The sequence below is a fragment of the Aphis gossypii genome, chromosome 1, assembly GCF_020184175.1.
Source record: "Aphis gossypii isolate Hap1 chromosome 1, ASM2018417v2, whole genome shotgun sequence".
Taxonomy (NCBI): Eukaryota; Metazoa; Arthropoda; class Insecta; order Hemiptera; family Aphididae; genus Aphis; species Aphis gossypii.
This window is the reverse complement of record NC_065530.1, coordinates 43,222,158-43,239,408: the sequence shown is the minus strand read 5'-3', so window position 1 is coordinate 43,239,408 and position 17,251 is coordinate 43,222,158. Positions and strand designations below refer to the sequence as shown.

The 17,251-nt window shown below is 26.2% G+C and overlaps 1 long non-coding RNA gene across 2 annotated transcripts; it reads left to right on the top strand.

Moving 5' to 3' along the window:
- Window positions 1-4,363: 4,363 nt before the first annotated feature.
- LOC114123970 (uncharacterized) lies at window positions 4,364-15,750 on the top strand. Of its 2 annotated transcripts, none has more exons than XR_007603031.1 (4): window positions 4,364-4,714; window positions 14,950-15,003; window positions 15,074-15,136; window positions 15,430-15,750. It is a non-coding gene; the product is annotated as an uncharacterized LOC114123970 (long non-coding RNA). The 2 variants fall into 2 exon arrangements; XR_003592402.2 differs by having other exon boundaries at window positions 15,231-15,750.
- Window positions 15,751-17,251: the final 1,501 nt, after the last annotated feature.

The window sequence follows — 17,251 nt, the reverse complement described above, 5'->3', positions numbered from 1 at the left end:
ATTACTGCTATTGCTCATTTCTGCTTATGTGTAAGGTAAGAAATCTGACTGTTATAGTAGGTATATTATCAGCGAAAACATTAAATGGAAGTACTTGGTCTATCAAAAAGAACTATAGATAATTGAACGTTTTCGGGCGATATTCAATAACCATATTATAAATTGGCAGAGCGGAAAAAATTGAGCTATCATCCCTTGGTTTGACCTTTTACTCACAAACAAAAAATTTAATTTTTATAATAGATAATAACATTTTTTTCTATGATGAGCATAAAAATAGCTAAAATAATTTGAAATAAAAACAATTTTTTTTAGGTGACCTTTTATTAGATGATTAATATTAAATTATTAGGTAATTATAATATAATTGAACAAAGTTATTATTGAATTTAATTATAAAAACGAAATAAGTACAATTTGTAATCGGCGAGTATGCGTGAATGCAGTAATTTGCATTCGGCGGCGTTTATAATAATTGTAAACTATTCCCCAAATTTACTTTTACATTGACGTTTTTTGGAACCTTGACCACTAAACAGATATTATAGCTATTTCATCCAGCGATTTTTTTATGGCTAAAAATTCTAAAATTTCTATTGATAGTTAAAATATAAAGTCTACTGACTTTTTGAATAAAGTTTAAGAAGGTGCTACTTTTATATATAAATAGTACATTCTGTGGTTCATATCTACTGTATCGCCTGTAATAATTATTTTATCAAAATATGTAGGTACTTTATACCTATTCAGCAGTGTTCCTATTTTTCTATACAATTTATATATTATCCGATTAATTTACGAAAAATGCGTTTTAAAAATAATATGTTTACTTAATTCAACAGGTATAGATAGTATTAATATTGTACCTGGATATTGTATACCTATTCATATTCATCGTTCCGTGATGGCTTTTCTAAAATCTAATTTGTCTATTTAAAAAAAATCAGTGTTATAAAAGCAGTAGTAAAATAAATAGGTATTCTTGTAAATATTGAGTGTTATAAAAACTTCAAACCTTAGATTTTTTTTTCAAAAATACATAAGTTAGTGGCACCAGTTAAATTGTATATCGTCATGTATATGATATATATGTATTAGACATTAGTGTATTACATAAAATATAATACTTAAAATCTAAGTTGTGTAGTCATGCACCGTCATTAACAGATCGAAATCATAGGCTTTGCAGGTATTCGAAAAAGCCCCAAATCCAATTTTTATGTGGAAATAAATTATGCACAATTAACAATACAGAATTCGGATTGTATCTATGCTTGCTATTATATTTATATATACTGAGCTCTAACATGAGTAAATAATGCTATAGGATTATTTTTAATTTGTTCACATTACTTAAATTATTTATTTATGTTTTTTTATTTGAATGGTATTTATATTATATTTATTTATGTGACAATTATTGTCAATGTATGATAATATTATGAATTTATACAGATTTCAGCTATACTCATATATTACATAATAAACAGTATAGTGCTATACTGCTGCATACATTGCTTAATTTACTCAATAATTAATTATTTACTAAACACTAAATAGCTTTTTTTCATAGATTCATTTTTCGCGAGTCTCTCTGTTAATCGTGTTGATATATAACCCTATATAATATTTTTATTGTTTAGATATACATATAGATACAGATATCATACGCATAGTACCTACAGAAGTTGTGCAATGTGTGAAATAAAAAATGCAATTCTCCGCGGAATTAAATATATAACTTGTTTTGTTTGACGTGACTATACGGATAAAAAAGAAAGTATACACATTATAATATCCTTTTTTTCGATTAATAAATATTATTAAATATATAACGTAATAAAAAATACCTACCTACATGTAAAATAATATCATCTAGTCGGGATGCCGTTAACTGCACTTGTTGCAGTTATTGGCAAGTCGTGATAATCTGCACGCACAGGCGATTTATTACAAATAATATATTATGTTTCCGAATTGATAATTAAAACCTGTCAAAATAAAAACTTATATCCGATAATAATCGGTTCTCACCAAATATATTTAATCATGTACATATAATATTGGGTATATAAGTAGACACTTAATTTTAATTAATGTATTGCTGTTATGGTAAATTATTATAGTTCTCGCTGTGATTTGTTGACGATAATATTAATAATTACCTAATATTGTGATCACGATTATCTATATATATATATATATATATATATATAGTATATAAGTAATTACTAATTTCGCCTCGAATAGAACAAAATATGTGCCCTAATCATAAATCATAATAGCATTATTATATATTTATCGATTATTACAGTTGTTTCAGTGTGCATGGTGCATAAACTTGAATAACTGTAAATGTAACCTAATTAAATTATTTTTTCTCCAAGATTGTTTTATAAAGTTTCTCAACTTATTGCTCGAAAAAGAAAATGTTTAAAAGAATATATAAATACATAACCACTCCCCAACTTAGAAATTTGGCCACGGCATTTCTGGACATTTCATTCCCCCTTTAAAAATATAGGAACACTTGTTATAGTAAATAATATAATAATCTATATTAATGTATTTATAAATAAGTTATAACATTTAAATTTTATTTTAGTTAATAAAATAAAACAATTTTGTTGTCTCAAAAATACATTACATACCTATGTGTGGTTATAATGGAGTTTAAAGTTATTTAAATATATTGTTATTACAAGAGGGGAGGTTATACGAGTATTAACAAAATTGTGATAAATTAAAAACGTTACTGACATTTATATATTAAATCTATAACTCTTTTACATATTATGCCAAAAAATAAAAATATTGAAGGATAATCTTATATTGCTCTACAGAACGTAAACTGTAATCAGCTATCTCAGGTTTAGTATACCTATACTTAAAATGAATCCAAATCAGGTTGGTGTAAAACGATAAGTGACTTATTACGTCTAAACCAACTTGAATGTTATGTTTAAAATAAACTGGGAACAAATCCAATTTGTGTGTACCATCAAAAACCGATTATTGAACGTTATATATTCTGCAACTGAAGCATCAGAATAAATGCATTTAATAATACCTGATTTATATTTCATCTAAATCGTGTTTGACGGTTAATATTTTTTTTATTTTATAAATAAACTTGTTCGTTGTACTAATATTTACACAATATTACAATATTTTAAGAAAATATTTTTAAATATAGTGTTATAATATGTAATTAGTTTACTTTTAAATATTGGTACTCAGCAAGCAGTTATGTTTTTTCTCTAGATCCTTAAAATAGTTTACCGTTCAGATCTTCTATTATTTCACATAATATACTGCTTTTACTGATATTCTGCCAAAAAAAAAAAAAAAATCCGTACTACTGCTTACTCTGCTACTTCAGGTGCTTCGAAACTAAAATAAACAATGTTTCATTTTAATTATTATAAATTATAATAACATAATAATAATGAACATATCACTTTTCATTAGTCATTCAACTATATAATATTCGTTTATTCATTCATCAGAGCCACAATAATACTATTAAATAAAATAAAAATCAAATATTATATATACACACAGTAATATAGTATATTATACAGTTTATACATAACAGTCAATTTATAATAATCAAAATAATAAATATTAAAAAATGATTATTATTTTATTTCATTATAAGTATACTTCTATTTGAGTAAAGTATGTTTAAAAGCCTGTAATTATAATTTATAATATTATAAATATTATATTATAATACTATAATATTATATTTGTTAGTACTTCCAAGTTCCAATAAAACATTAAAAAAGTTGTAGATGTTTGGATATAGGTAGCATATAGAAGTTGTTCTTGAAATGTGAATGAAAAGATTCAACGATATTTGTTGTTCATATTATTGTTGCAAAACATAATATTTTATATTATATTTTACGAGTTTGCCGAATGTGGAGGAAATTTCGTATTTTCAATCGTCATAGATATAATCGATAAATGGATAAAACATGTTGTTAATAATTTATCGGTTTGTAGCAGGTATATTACTTAAAAAACCACTTACTAAACAATCACCAACTCCGACCGGAATTAAAAATAAGACTTAAACGACGGATATTTTAAAAATATAGTTTTATTATGGTAAAGTAACAAAACATACCTACCTATCTCAAAGTATGTTCATAATATGACATATTAATAACTAAGCCTAGGACTTTAAAGCATATGCTTCTTTTTTTAGTTTTTTATCTACGAGATAGAAATCTAATTTTTATAAATAGATTCGTTTCACGTCATTCTGATTTCAAATAAACCAATTTCTTTTTGCTTCTTTTTATGTAAATACTTTTTTTCCTGTTTTTTAATTATTCCAGCTGTGCATTTTTTATATGTTTATTATGCTATTAAAATTAAAAAAATAATTTATAAGAAATGTAAAAACCCAGAATGCAGTTATTAGATTATTATGGTTTTCGTTATCGGCTTGTTTATTAAATGTATTAAACGTATAGATTATTATCGATCTACATATAGCTTGCAGTACCAATACGGTCAGTATACCTATAACATTGATATCGACCATTTCAAAATTTAAGTTTTAGTGTTGTAATTTGAAATCTCTTGTATGAAGTATGCACCAATCACTTTAGTGGATGTAGAGAGTTCATTTTCTACGTATAAAAATATTCTGTCGGACAATAGAGTCAGTTTCACTACTAAAAATCTAGGAAAATACATGGTAATTAATTCTTTTTTAATTTAAATTAATATTTCAAATTTTTTAGATCATTTTTGTAACTAGTTCATATTAATTTTTAGTCATGCTTTTTTAAAAATAAATATGCTTCTTTTTGCTTTTTTAAAACAATCGTGTGTTTTTTAGTTGCTTATTATGCTTTAAACTCCTATTCCTATTAATAACATATTATGTTCCACTAGTGAGTATAAGGTTGCTTATAAAAATAGTTAAGAAGTATACAGTGGTCCAGTTACTATACTTATTTTTTTTATAAAAGGTTTATTGTAATAACCCATTTCCAAGACGCCCAATACCATAATAATTATTAGAAAAATGCATCTGATCTATTAGAACACATTATTAGTCAGATATGACTATATACACCCGAATATGCGATGATGCATGTATAATATATTATATACGCAAATGATAAATATGCACGTTGTCTCACAAATGTATATATAGACATAACATAGGAACTTACTTAGATAATTTGTATTCAGCTGCAAAACCTTTGTGTTGTTAATTTTATATTATTACATTGAATTTACTATTGTCTATTATTATCAAACTTAAAGATACGAATATTATTCATGTTCTCTAGTCTCTATTTGGTTTTCGTGTTTTTGTCTTATTAGTTTAAAGCAATTTATTATTATTATGGATATTTCTAAACTATAATATTTTACATACCTCTAACACGCTTGAAAATCAAAACATAAAAAAAATCTAAGAGAGAACACAGATAATATGTTCCTAAATATTTAATATGTTTTATGATATTAAATATGAACGATATAGTTATAATAGGTAAATTAACTAAAATAATAAAACCAATAACATGAAATGATTTCTGGTTAACGTAAATTTACTATATTGCCTGTATATTATATATTTGTGATACATAGAAAACACTCAACGTTTTTTTAAACGGTAGCCTTGAAATTTCGATGAAAATATATTGTCAGTTTAAAGATCATTAAAGTTTAAGAAAAGTGTATAAAGTTCGTGACGTATATGACGTGTAGAATTTACTTAGAAATAGACGTCCCTAATTCCTATCATTGGTTCTATTGGTTCTTCGAGAAGATTATTATTTTGAAAGAACTAATAATTATATATATTATAAATAGGTATAGTACTTACCTACTTTTTTTTTTATACTTTCGTTGTTTTTTAAAAATTTGATATTCCTTAAATGTTATGTATTGTGTTATTATTAGATTTAAAGCATTTATTATGTTGTATTGTTTTAAATATTATATCATGTGAAAAAGTAATGTGCTGTGATATTTTTTTTTTTTATTGATCTTAGTTTACATCGGAAACAAAGGCCATTAGTTCCAATTTATAGTTACAAAATTATGTGACAATTACCAATGACTATTCTATAAGTTATATGTAATATGTAAATATATATATGAATTATAACGTGCATATTATACCATCTATATATTATTAATTTATTTGACTACGTTTTAATTTTATAATTATATCATTATAAATAATGTATTTTAAACTGCTAATTTATCATATATTTAGTATACAGATGTATTAGAAATTAGTTTATTTTTAATAGGGAATTAATTAAAATAGTATTATTATAGTATATAATATCTATGTACCAAATGCACCTTTAACATACCATGTACGATATACTATTAGACGATGATTAGATATTTATAAATGACCCATAATTCATAAATAGTAAACATTATGTTGATAAAAGTTATTTTATCATATTAATAAAAATAAACATGATAAAAATTTATATCTAAAAAATAAATAAATATTGTCTCTTTTAGTTTAGACTTCTTTGAGTATTTTAATTTGTCTGATACCTAGGCAAAAATAAAATAATTGCATATATTTTCCATTTTGTTTCTCTAATATTATATTATTATCAACCAGTACCTGTAGACTATTTTAGGCCGTCTTATATTTGCACGTTATATTCTTACGTATAATATAAATAAAAAACAAAATTATAGCTGTGTTATTGAAAATTAAAGATTTCGAATAAACGTTTAAAATTGTATGCATCGTTGCATAATATTAAATAAATACATGTTACATTAAAATATATTATATTATGAATTTAAATGAATATAATATACATACTTATAAAAATTTAAAACGAAAAACTACCGAAAAATATTATATATGCCGTATGTGACCATGTAATCCCTAAACCCTCATACAAATATAATAGTTTACACTGACCAAGGGACGATCCGTACCGTAAGGTCACGTATTTATAGAAAACGGCACGTATTTGTAATTGTTCAATGTAATACGTAATAAAAAATAAGGTGACTTTCTTTTATAGTTTTATGTCGCTCACTGAGAGGACGAATATATGCCTAAAAAAGGATTTACTGCTAAGTGAAGGCTATAGTCAATAGTTATTGGAAGTATAATAGCCTTTGATAGAGCTACCATTGTCTTTCGTGTCATCGTCTTCTTCTGTGAAATTTGTTTTAAAAACAACCTGTTTCTCAAAACCAAATTCTAAGAGTGACTTGAGACTTCTGATATAGGTATTTTAACTATCAATAATCTGTAGTGCATTTTTATTTGGTTTACGTATCTTAATTACGTATTTAGTGTTAGGTACCAAAAACCTTTTCCTATTGCAGCATAGCATATAGCCAGCTAAAACTTATTTTTTTTATATACGATTGTATTTTACCCTGATATGCTCAGTTCTCGACTACAACTACAAGTACATTGAGATATTATTGTTAAAATAATATATTTATACATAATTTATGAGATATGCATGTTAAATAAACTAAAAATATAACTAAGACAATTAATTAAAACATTTATATACATATAAATATTAAACGTGAGGTACTTTAAAAATTTAAAATATACCTACATACCAATTATAAGATGTAACTATGTAAGTGAAAAATAACTATAGAATGTATTTTATGCTTCTATAACGATTATTATTATAACATTTTGTTATCTAAATCAATTATACATAATGAAAGTATATACTTGCAATCAAACTTATAGTATACGAACTAACTTGTCTTGGTAAATATCACATAGTTTAAATCGAGAATATTGATGATTGCTCGACCTTTATAATCACAGTGAGTATATACTCAATGTAGTAATGTAATTTAAAAAAGATAAAGTTTACGAGGATAAATGTAAATGTAATAATAATTATACAGAATGCAGGTTTATCGCAAAAACAATTTTATTATATATAATATTTAGACACAGAAAAAAAGACACCAGAGGGGACATGTTATATTTATATAATATAGCTGGTGGGTAGTATTATATATTTATACCTGCCCATGGCACACCCCTAACCGTCTATTAACGTCCCTGAAAAAATATGTAAATTATTTATATTATGTCAATATATGTAAGGTATAAGGTATCGTGTGGTTAATTACTATGCATGCATATAGGTAGTTTTAATCGAACAGTAATTAGTTTTAAAATTATTTTGGACATGTTGTTCTGTCTGCTAATCAATTATTATTTAAATCTATATAAATTACAGAGCAAATATTATCAATTTTAATATATTCTGAGATTTTAACAATAAGTAATAATTTTTTGGTTCTGTGAAATATTAATAAGTGTTTTGAAATTCTTTTGTGATTGGGTACTTGGAATTTTATCTTTAAAAAATTGTTTCTGAATTAAATACGATTTTAATCGGTTTATAGCTTCCAAACAACGCGTATAAAATACTGATAAGTGATAATTAAAATAACAATGCCATATACGGGATACCTATTGTATAATTTACATAACCATTACAATTTACAGTAATTTTAGTATTTACTTACTTTTTAATCAATAGGTGATAGATTTTTGTTGAGTTCAATATGTTTCAACTGAAATCGACTTTAACATTAAGTCAATAGATGTTATAAAACTTGAAACAAAACTAATATATTAATTCGATGAAACATTAAATTTATTACTAATACATTATATCATATTATATTATTATAGATTCTACAAGGTGATTTTTTAATCAACCAATACTCACTATTTCAAAATTTATTAATGATTATAAAAATATTTTTTTATATAATTTCCGGTTTAAATAAAACGGCATTTATAATTTTATTATAATTTTAGATTTTGAGCGAAGCGAGGAATAATGTATTGGTTTTACAATGATGTTTATTTATTTTTTATTCTGTAAACACTTTTTCTTCCCCTAAACTTGCTCAAAAGTACAAGTGTAGCATATTTTCTGAAAAGTAATGTTCTTGAGCCGGTATTATAAAGAGGTCATTTTTTGATTTTCGAAATGATACTCGAAATAAAAGTGGTTAAAGGAGAAAAAATGTACAACTTCACGATTATGTGGTGTAAAATAATTACGGCTTTGTTTATGACCATAGGAACGTATAAAATTAAATAAAAAAAATCCTCTCGTCCGCTCAGAATTGTTTTTCATCAAATGCATTCATATTGCATTCAAATCGAATACCTACAGTAAAATTACACTATCCTGTCCGAGGATCAAAAGGACGATGGACAAACATCCACCATCAAAATGCACTAACCTACTTTTTTTAAAATTTTTTTCAATTATATGAATTATAACATAAATTTTAAATTTATATTCTAAAAAATATTATTCTAAGTATTTTGATAAGTAAAAATCGAAATTCGGATTAGTGGTTTTTGAGTTATAAGTATTTAAAGTTTAATTTATCGGAGTAAAGGGGATATCCTGGAAAATGAGTCTATTACTCCCCCTCACGTCCCCTCACTTAAATTGTAAATACTTATGATTCAAAAACAAATCATCTGAGTTTCAATTTTTATGTACAAAAATACTCCGAAAAGTACTCTGTTCTAGAATATGAAGTTAAAAATGTTTGATGTACCACGTTATTGAATTTATCATTTTAGTCTTCGGAAATATGCATTTGGAGGGATGTACCTAAACTTTAACGTACATTATATTAAATATTATTTTTATATTTTAAAGGTATTCAAGTTTCTAACAGAGACTTACAGGGACTATGACGTAAATATGTATGTTAAATTATATTAGAAAATAACAGCAAAATTGCAAAAATGAATGGTGGTCCAAATATAAGCAGTACACAAATAAAAACGTTATGGCAAGAAAAAAATTTGCATACAAATTATTTTTGGAGCAAGTTTAAAAGAAGTTAGGTAATGTTTTTTTTAAATCACACAAAAAATACTAAATTTTCTTGTATATACAAATATACATAAATACATACATACATAATTATTAACCAAGGTTATTTATGGAAAACTGCAATAACCTGTAAGATTCACTAAAAGTTAACCAAGAACACTATCATAATAATTGTTACTATTCGATAGTGGTTTACCTTTTATCAATTTATCTAGGTGTACCTACTCGCACATTTACAGCATATAACAACCACATAACAATAGATTTTAAATAATATTATTATTATCTAATGGTATGGTCGTGTAGCTGAAGTGTATGATCATAGGCGCAATTTCAGTTTTTAACTTAGAGGGGCTCAATGTTTTTAAATGAAACAAGCCGTGGGGGGCTCCGCACCCCACACCCCTCATGCAAATACCAAAATTATAGTTATCTCGCCAATTTTCCTGCATAGATTATACATCCATAAACAAAACTAAGAAATATTTAGATATTTAAAAATATAATATTTATTTATAAAGTATATTATAATTGTAACCGTCGGTTCGAAATTGCAAATTTATCCAAAACTTGTTCGTTAGACAATTCATTTGACAAATCTCGTTCTATATAAATTATTTATAAATTGGTAAATCTATCTTGATTCATCGAAGTTCGAAGTCAATTTTTAATCTATTATTTTTTTCAAACAACATTTAAGGATTCAATACTTAAATTTAAATACAAATTTTTGGAAGGGCTAAGCCCCTCCAAGTCTCCTCCAAATTGCGACTATGTGTATGATTATAACTGTCTAGTGTCCATCGACCATCATAATGATGAACCTATTATATGTATATATAGTATATATATATATATTATATTTAAAATGTATTAACATAATATTACGTGTCACAAGTTTGCTTACAATATTAAAATACTACATATATTTATTTATTTATTTATTATCAACAATGCGGGCTGAGTCCAACTATATATACGTAATATGATAATATACAAATTTAAATTTAAACTATAATATAATTGTGTCATGGATGTACGAAAGATATGGAGTGTGTTATATAGTTAGAATAATAAGTATTGGTGAGTGGAGTTCTATTACATAAGGAAGTTAATACAATTAAAAGGTGGTTAAGAATAGATTTTAATTCATCGAGAAGTTTAGCGATGTTTTTTTACCTGTGATTTTGGCGTATAATCATTTTTCTTTTTGATATGAGCCAGGAATTTCGTTTCTACTTCTTTGAGGTGTGGGTGGCACGGCAGAATGGCAGATGTTGGAATGGAATGATTTTTCGAAAAACTATATAAATAATTTCATAGTGTGTTCAACGCAAATTGTATATTTTTCATTTTGTTTTTTAAATCAGTTCAGAATTCAGAATAAAACATAACCTAACATTAGGTGTGCGCCTCATAACTATTATCCTATTTGTCAAACTTTAAATTTATAGGTTATTTTCTCAACCGTATATGATTTGAAAATATGTTGGCTATGTGTAAAATGTGGACCGTGATTGTAGAATTGATATCGTAGTCAAAGCAGTGGTTAAAGGCAGGTTTCCACTACATACGTGTATGTGTACGTGTACGTGCATAAAAATACTTTTCTGTAATTGGTTGGTATATATGGTAAGCTTTTGGTATACCAAAAAGTTTATACGTTCTTACCACACGTATAACCACGATATCATGAAGTTGGATCTAGTTCAACTATTTCCGTGTGTTTAACGGTATAATTTGAGCAATAGTAGCAGTAACCAATTTTAAAATCTTAAAAATGTGTCATGTTATTATAATATTAAATTATATTGTTTTAAAAGTTAACTAAAGTTTATTTGCATTATGTAGTTTATAGAGTAACTATATAGAGTATGTAGATAAACGTGCACATACACGGGAACAGTCCAGTGGAAACCCACCTAAGGCAGTTGGGTGGTTGTGACGCGTATTCAAGGGGGGGGGGTCAATCTCACCTCTTGAAATTCCAAGAAAATGATGAAGTATGTATTTTTATAGTGTAAAAATAGTTTATGTCAATGTACTTTTTGTTATCTAAGTATGAAAATGTATACAACCTTAACCACCCTTCCAAAATATTTTTTATGTAAGTGATTAGGAAAATCTTTTACCGCGGTAGGTACATATTACAGACTTAATACCACGATCGCTGACTTTAAATAGTTAAAATATGGGTTGAAAATTGTAATATTTATTAACTTATTTTCCACACTCTATTATAACATGAACCGTGATTAACACAAGCAAAAATGGCGCTGTGATTGATTGTAGTGTGGCTAGTCTGTAAAGCCTGGTTGTACAGTCTATGATTAATCAGTGATTAAGAAATAATCAGCTGATAACAGATTTTTAACCGGCCAAATTGGGCCTATTAAACTACGGTTAACTTTAATCGGAGATGGTACAACTGCAGGCCCTAATTAGGTAATATCGGTACACCAAAAACAAGATTAATATTAAGATTTAGTAAATACAAAATAGATTCCAATTCTCTTTAATTGATATACGTTTTACCAGTTATCACTTTCCATTCATTTCATCATTACAATCACTTGAATACAAACATTAAACAACTAAACAATATATTTCAAAACAAATTCGACTTCACAATTACGTTGCCTGAATACCTGATGTGCTGTGTCCAAAATTTCAGCTCAACCAAACGCTGAACAATGAACATTTTTATTAGATCATGGTTAATGAATGATACTATTGTCTACGATTATAATAAACAATCGACATTCTATAGTCAAAATATGATAAAATTCATATGTTAGAACCCACACGTAATTGTGAACACAGCTTAATATTTTGGCTCTGTCTCTGGTTCCGGATATTTCGTGAGATTTGTCAAAATGTCGTCAATCGCGGACAATTTATTAATCAAAGCGTATGCTAGGGGACTTGGATTTTTTCTTCATTACTGATTTAATATTGCACAATAATTTTACTACCGTATGTCTGTAATTGTATCGCCATCACATATTTCCATTAATACGGTACACCGAGTACCGACAAAAATTATGAATAAACTATTAATAAATATTATTTAAGGAAAAAACTTCTTTTTTCTTCCTAACCGGTGCCAAATATGTATTAACAACAACATAAGTTGTGATAGGTTATTTAATAAAATTAACAGTACCTAATTAAATATTAACATTTAAATTAGTATTGGAATATTTGAAAGGATGGGATAGTTTACAAATTTACACCGTGTCGTTTTCCGTGTATTTAATAATAATTATGTACCTACCTTGATAATAATAATAATATAATGTCAGTTGCATATCACCAGCAAGATGTAAAATATTATATTCAACTACTCTACTCAACAATTTTTAGTGGAAACACTGGAAACATGGCTGTAATAGAAAGTTTTAGTCATCAAGTGCCGAACGTTTTTTCTGTATCAGCCACGTCGTTCAATTCTCAATGATTTTTTATCAGTTTTTACGTCACCACTGTACATAGTGTTGTGTAGTACGACGTTATCCCAGTAAACAAGTAGGTATTGTATACACTTAAGTACTTTCCTATAATATAATATATTACTACAGGTCATGGCTCTTAATCATAAGCAGATAATTGGTCACATTCGTGGGGGGCTTAACATGTTTGTCTTATCCACGTAAACACATATTTTTAGATTCTATTCACCAGTCTGGTGTGACTTTATTACATTTTGAAGAAGCCTATTCCCTTCCAAGTCCTCCCAATATCTACCTATGCGTCTTGATAGAGCAAGTCTCGTCACTAATGAGTTGTGACCCAACGAAATACATTTCCCATTTCCCAAAGATTGTGATCAATGCGAGCTGACTAATAATAATACTAATGAAAATACAATGAAATACAACAAGTAAAAATGACTAAAAACATTTTTTCTACAAGTTACAGTTTTATAAGACAATAAAGAAATAAAACATTTAATTCATCTTTCTAGAGTTAAATTTAATTATAATTTTAAGTGAGAATGGCGTATTACTAATTTTTAATTTTTTCTTAGTCCAGAGAATAGTAGGTAGATTAATATTTATAATATTAGAAAAAATCGAGGACTTCACAATGGTGATAGTAGTTGTTTTGAAATTTTCGTAATTATATTTAGACTTATGTACTTATAAATTTAACCGTTAGAGCTGGTATCTACCAGATGATAATACTATATAGAGCAGCGGTTCTTAACCTTTTTATATTCGTGTACTACCTAAAACAGTTAAACAATTTTTACGTACCACCTGTCCTTTTTTTGCTTATTGATAATGTATACGTTTATGTTATATGTATAGAATTTTATAAAGGGAGATTTTTTTTTGCGTACCGCCTATGAGCTTTCCGCGTACCACAGGTTGAGAAGCGCTGTAGTATAAAGAATACTGTGTATAGAATATAGGTAGGTAGGTACTAGAGGGAAACATAAAATGACATACATTCGATTATTAGATACATAAGAATTACAAATTATGTACTTTAGTATTGTAAATATAATTTTTTTTTCTTTATTGAAATTTTAATCTAAAATTATAACATTTCTACACTTCATTGTGTTTATAAAAACTTATACAAAAAGCGGTAAGAATATTATGAATGTATAATGAATTAGCAGAAACAAAAAGTTCAATGTATGTTGATACATCATTCATTTAAAATTTGTATTTATTGTTATAGAATATAGGTGGTTAGAAAATTAAAATACATTTTACAGTTAAATTTATACGAAAATGTTTTACTAAAAAAAAAAATATTAGTATAAGGAGTACTGCTAATGGGCACCATCATCTCTCCTGTCTCACTACTACGTAACTCTTTTTATGCGAGCTATTACTTCTAATTATATTACTTATTAAATAAAAATTGTAAAAAAAAAAATAATGAATATCCATTGTATTCTAGTATCTAATATAGTAATATTTAACTGATATACATCGTACAATGCCTCCGTTAATAATTTTTACATAAATGAAAATAAATTAACGATTTTTAACATATAATTTATAATTACTATGGTTACAACAATAAATAATAATTTTTTACTTTTTTTTAGACATTTTGTTTGGAAATATGGTATGAGCAACGAGTTGATAGCTTGATCACAAAGGTATAACTTAATTTATAATTTAATATTTACTATATTATATTTATGTTTATGCCTATGATACCTAACCTAGACGTAGAACCAATACCAGGGTTACTGAATTGCGGTCCATAGACGAATTTTATCTGCCCTGGAGGTAAATACGTTTATTTTTTTAATCATTATTTTAGATGGTGAATTAAATTAGGTTTCATTAATTTTAATTATTATTTTTTTAAAAAAATTTTTAGGTTTGGTTTTGGTTTTAATTTCTTTGGAGAAATATGTACATTAAATATTTATGGTCCCTTAAAATTGCATGTTTTTCTAAAGAAGCCTTCCGAAAATATTAATTTATGATCCCTGGTCTATACCATATAATTTACCTATTTGGTATAATGTATATAATATACTATAATTTAGAAAACGGGAAAACGTTTGTCGATTTAGGTATAATGGTATATCATATTATGATTCCGATTAAATACGTGCAGCGCGTGGCACGCAATCAATCGAACACACATCGGCTGCAAATAGGTGGTAACTGATAACTGATAAGTATTCGAAATTAATTAATATAATACCGACTTATTTAGGTCGTCGTGTTCTCGTGTACCTACCTAATTATAACAACAATATTGTATTATATTAAACTTACAATTATTGTTAAATAGTATGTTATTATAATATAATATGCAAACGTGCCTTAAAAACGATTGTATAGTTACTTATTTATAATATTATAATTTATAAGACATGTATATTACACTGATGTTATGATGATCATATTATTATATAATATATTAAGTGGTTCACTTGTCGCGTGCACGATTGACGGATCTGGTCATTCGTCGCTGCGAGGCGCTGGCGCGCGTGCTTTCATTTTCGTGGCCGGTAATTAATCAATTTTATATTAAAATAATATCATGAATTCATATTGTAATACTACACGCCAATTCACATCACAAAGTCTATAACAATATACAACTGTTTTACAGACATTATCGCACTTACATAATATATATACATATACACATGTGTACTATTGTGTAGTGCGTGTATAAATTATATACCTAATAACTGGCGTGGTACATAATCCATACAGTTTCAACGTTTTTTGTACTAAAAAATAAAAAATAATATTTATCCTCAACACTTTTGACTTTATGATACAATCGAAAGCAATTGAAATTATCGTCAGGCTTTTATAAATAATTACACCGTATCTATTTGCAATATGTATACATTTTGAGTATGTAATTGGAAATTAGAAAACATACGGTAGTGAGAATGGCTTACAACAATTGAGTTATAAACATTTTTATTTTAAATTTTTGTTGTGTTTTTTAATTTTATACTTTGTTCATAGATACACTATCAATTAGTTTCTGTAAAAAAATCTAAAACTTACCCTTATTAAGTTACTTACAATTTATAAGCTAAATTAAACGATTTATCAACACTTTTAAATCGTATAAGTAAGCTATCAACATTATTTTCATAATGATATAGGTACTTTATTTCCTATATTATTAATTGTTTGTATATTGATATTAGTTAGTTAGTATCAGTATAAAACATTGAGAGAATGATAATATATTTATTTGTGCCACATTAGACAACAAACTTACTCAAAAGTCAAACTTTTTAGAATGAACTAAATTAAGTCTTGTAAAATTATTGAAGATTATTTATATTTTTTTTAAGTGAATTATGTTTGATATTTAAGTACACACTATAGGTATTCTATAATAGTATCACAATTTTTTTAAATGTGAATATGTTTTCATTAATATTTAAAAAAACATGAAACTGTTAATTAAAAATCAACTTCCACATTAATGTGAATACCCATCTTTAATCATTTGCATTTCTATAAAGTAAAGTAAGCCTTTAGTAAAGTAAAGCAATTCGTGAACAAAAAATAATACATTGTTAACCCAGTTGAGGATTGTCCTCCGATTCCGCATAGATTTTTTTTTCATTGAAATATTGGTAAGTTCGTATATTACATGATAGCGTAGGTTAAATTAAATTTAAAATTATGGTTTTTGAAAATTATATCATGAATCAGATTTTCTTTGAGGAATTAACTTATTTAACTAAGTGAATCTTACTGATTTCATACAGATAAAAAAAAATAATCACCTCCCTCAATCCCCCCTACTGATCAATCATCAGAAAAATATTAAATATCCACAGTCAGATGACATTCGACGGTTCAGTATGGTATACATAGGTGTACGGGACTGCCTATACAACATCATCGTCT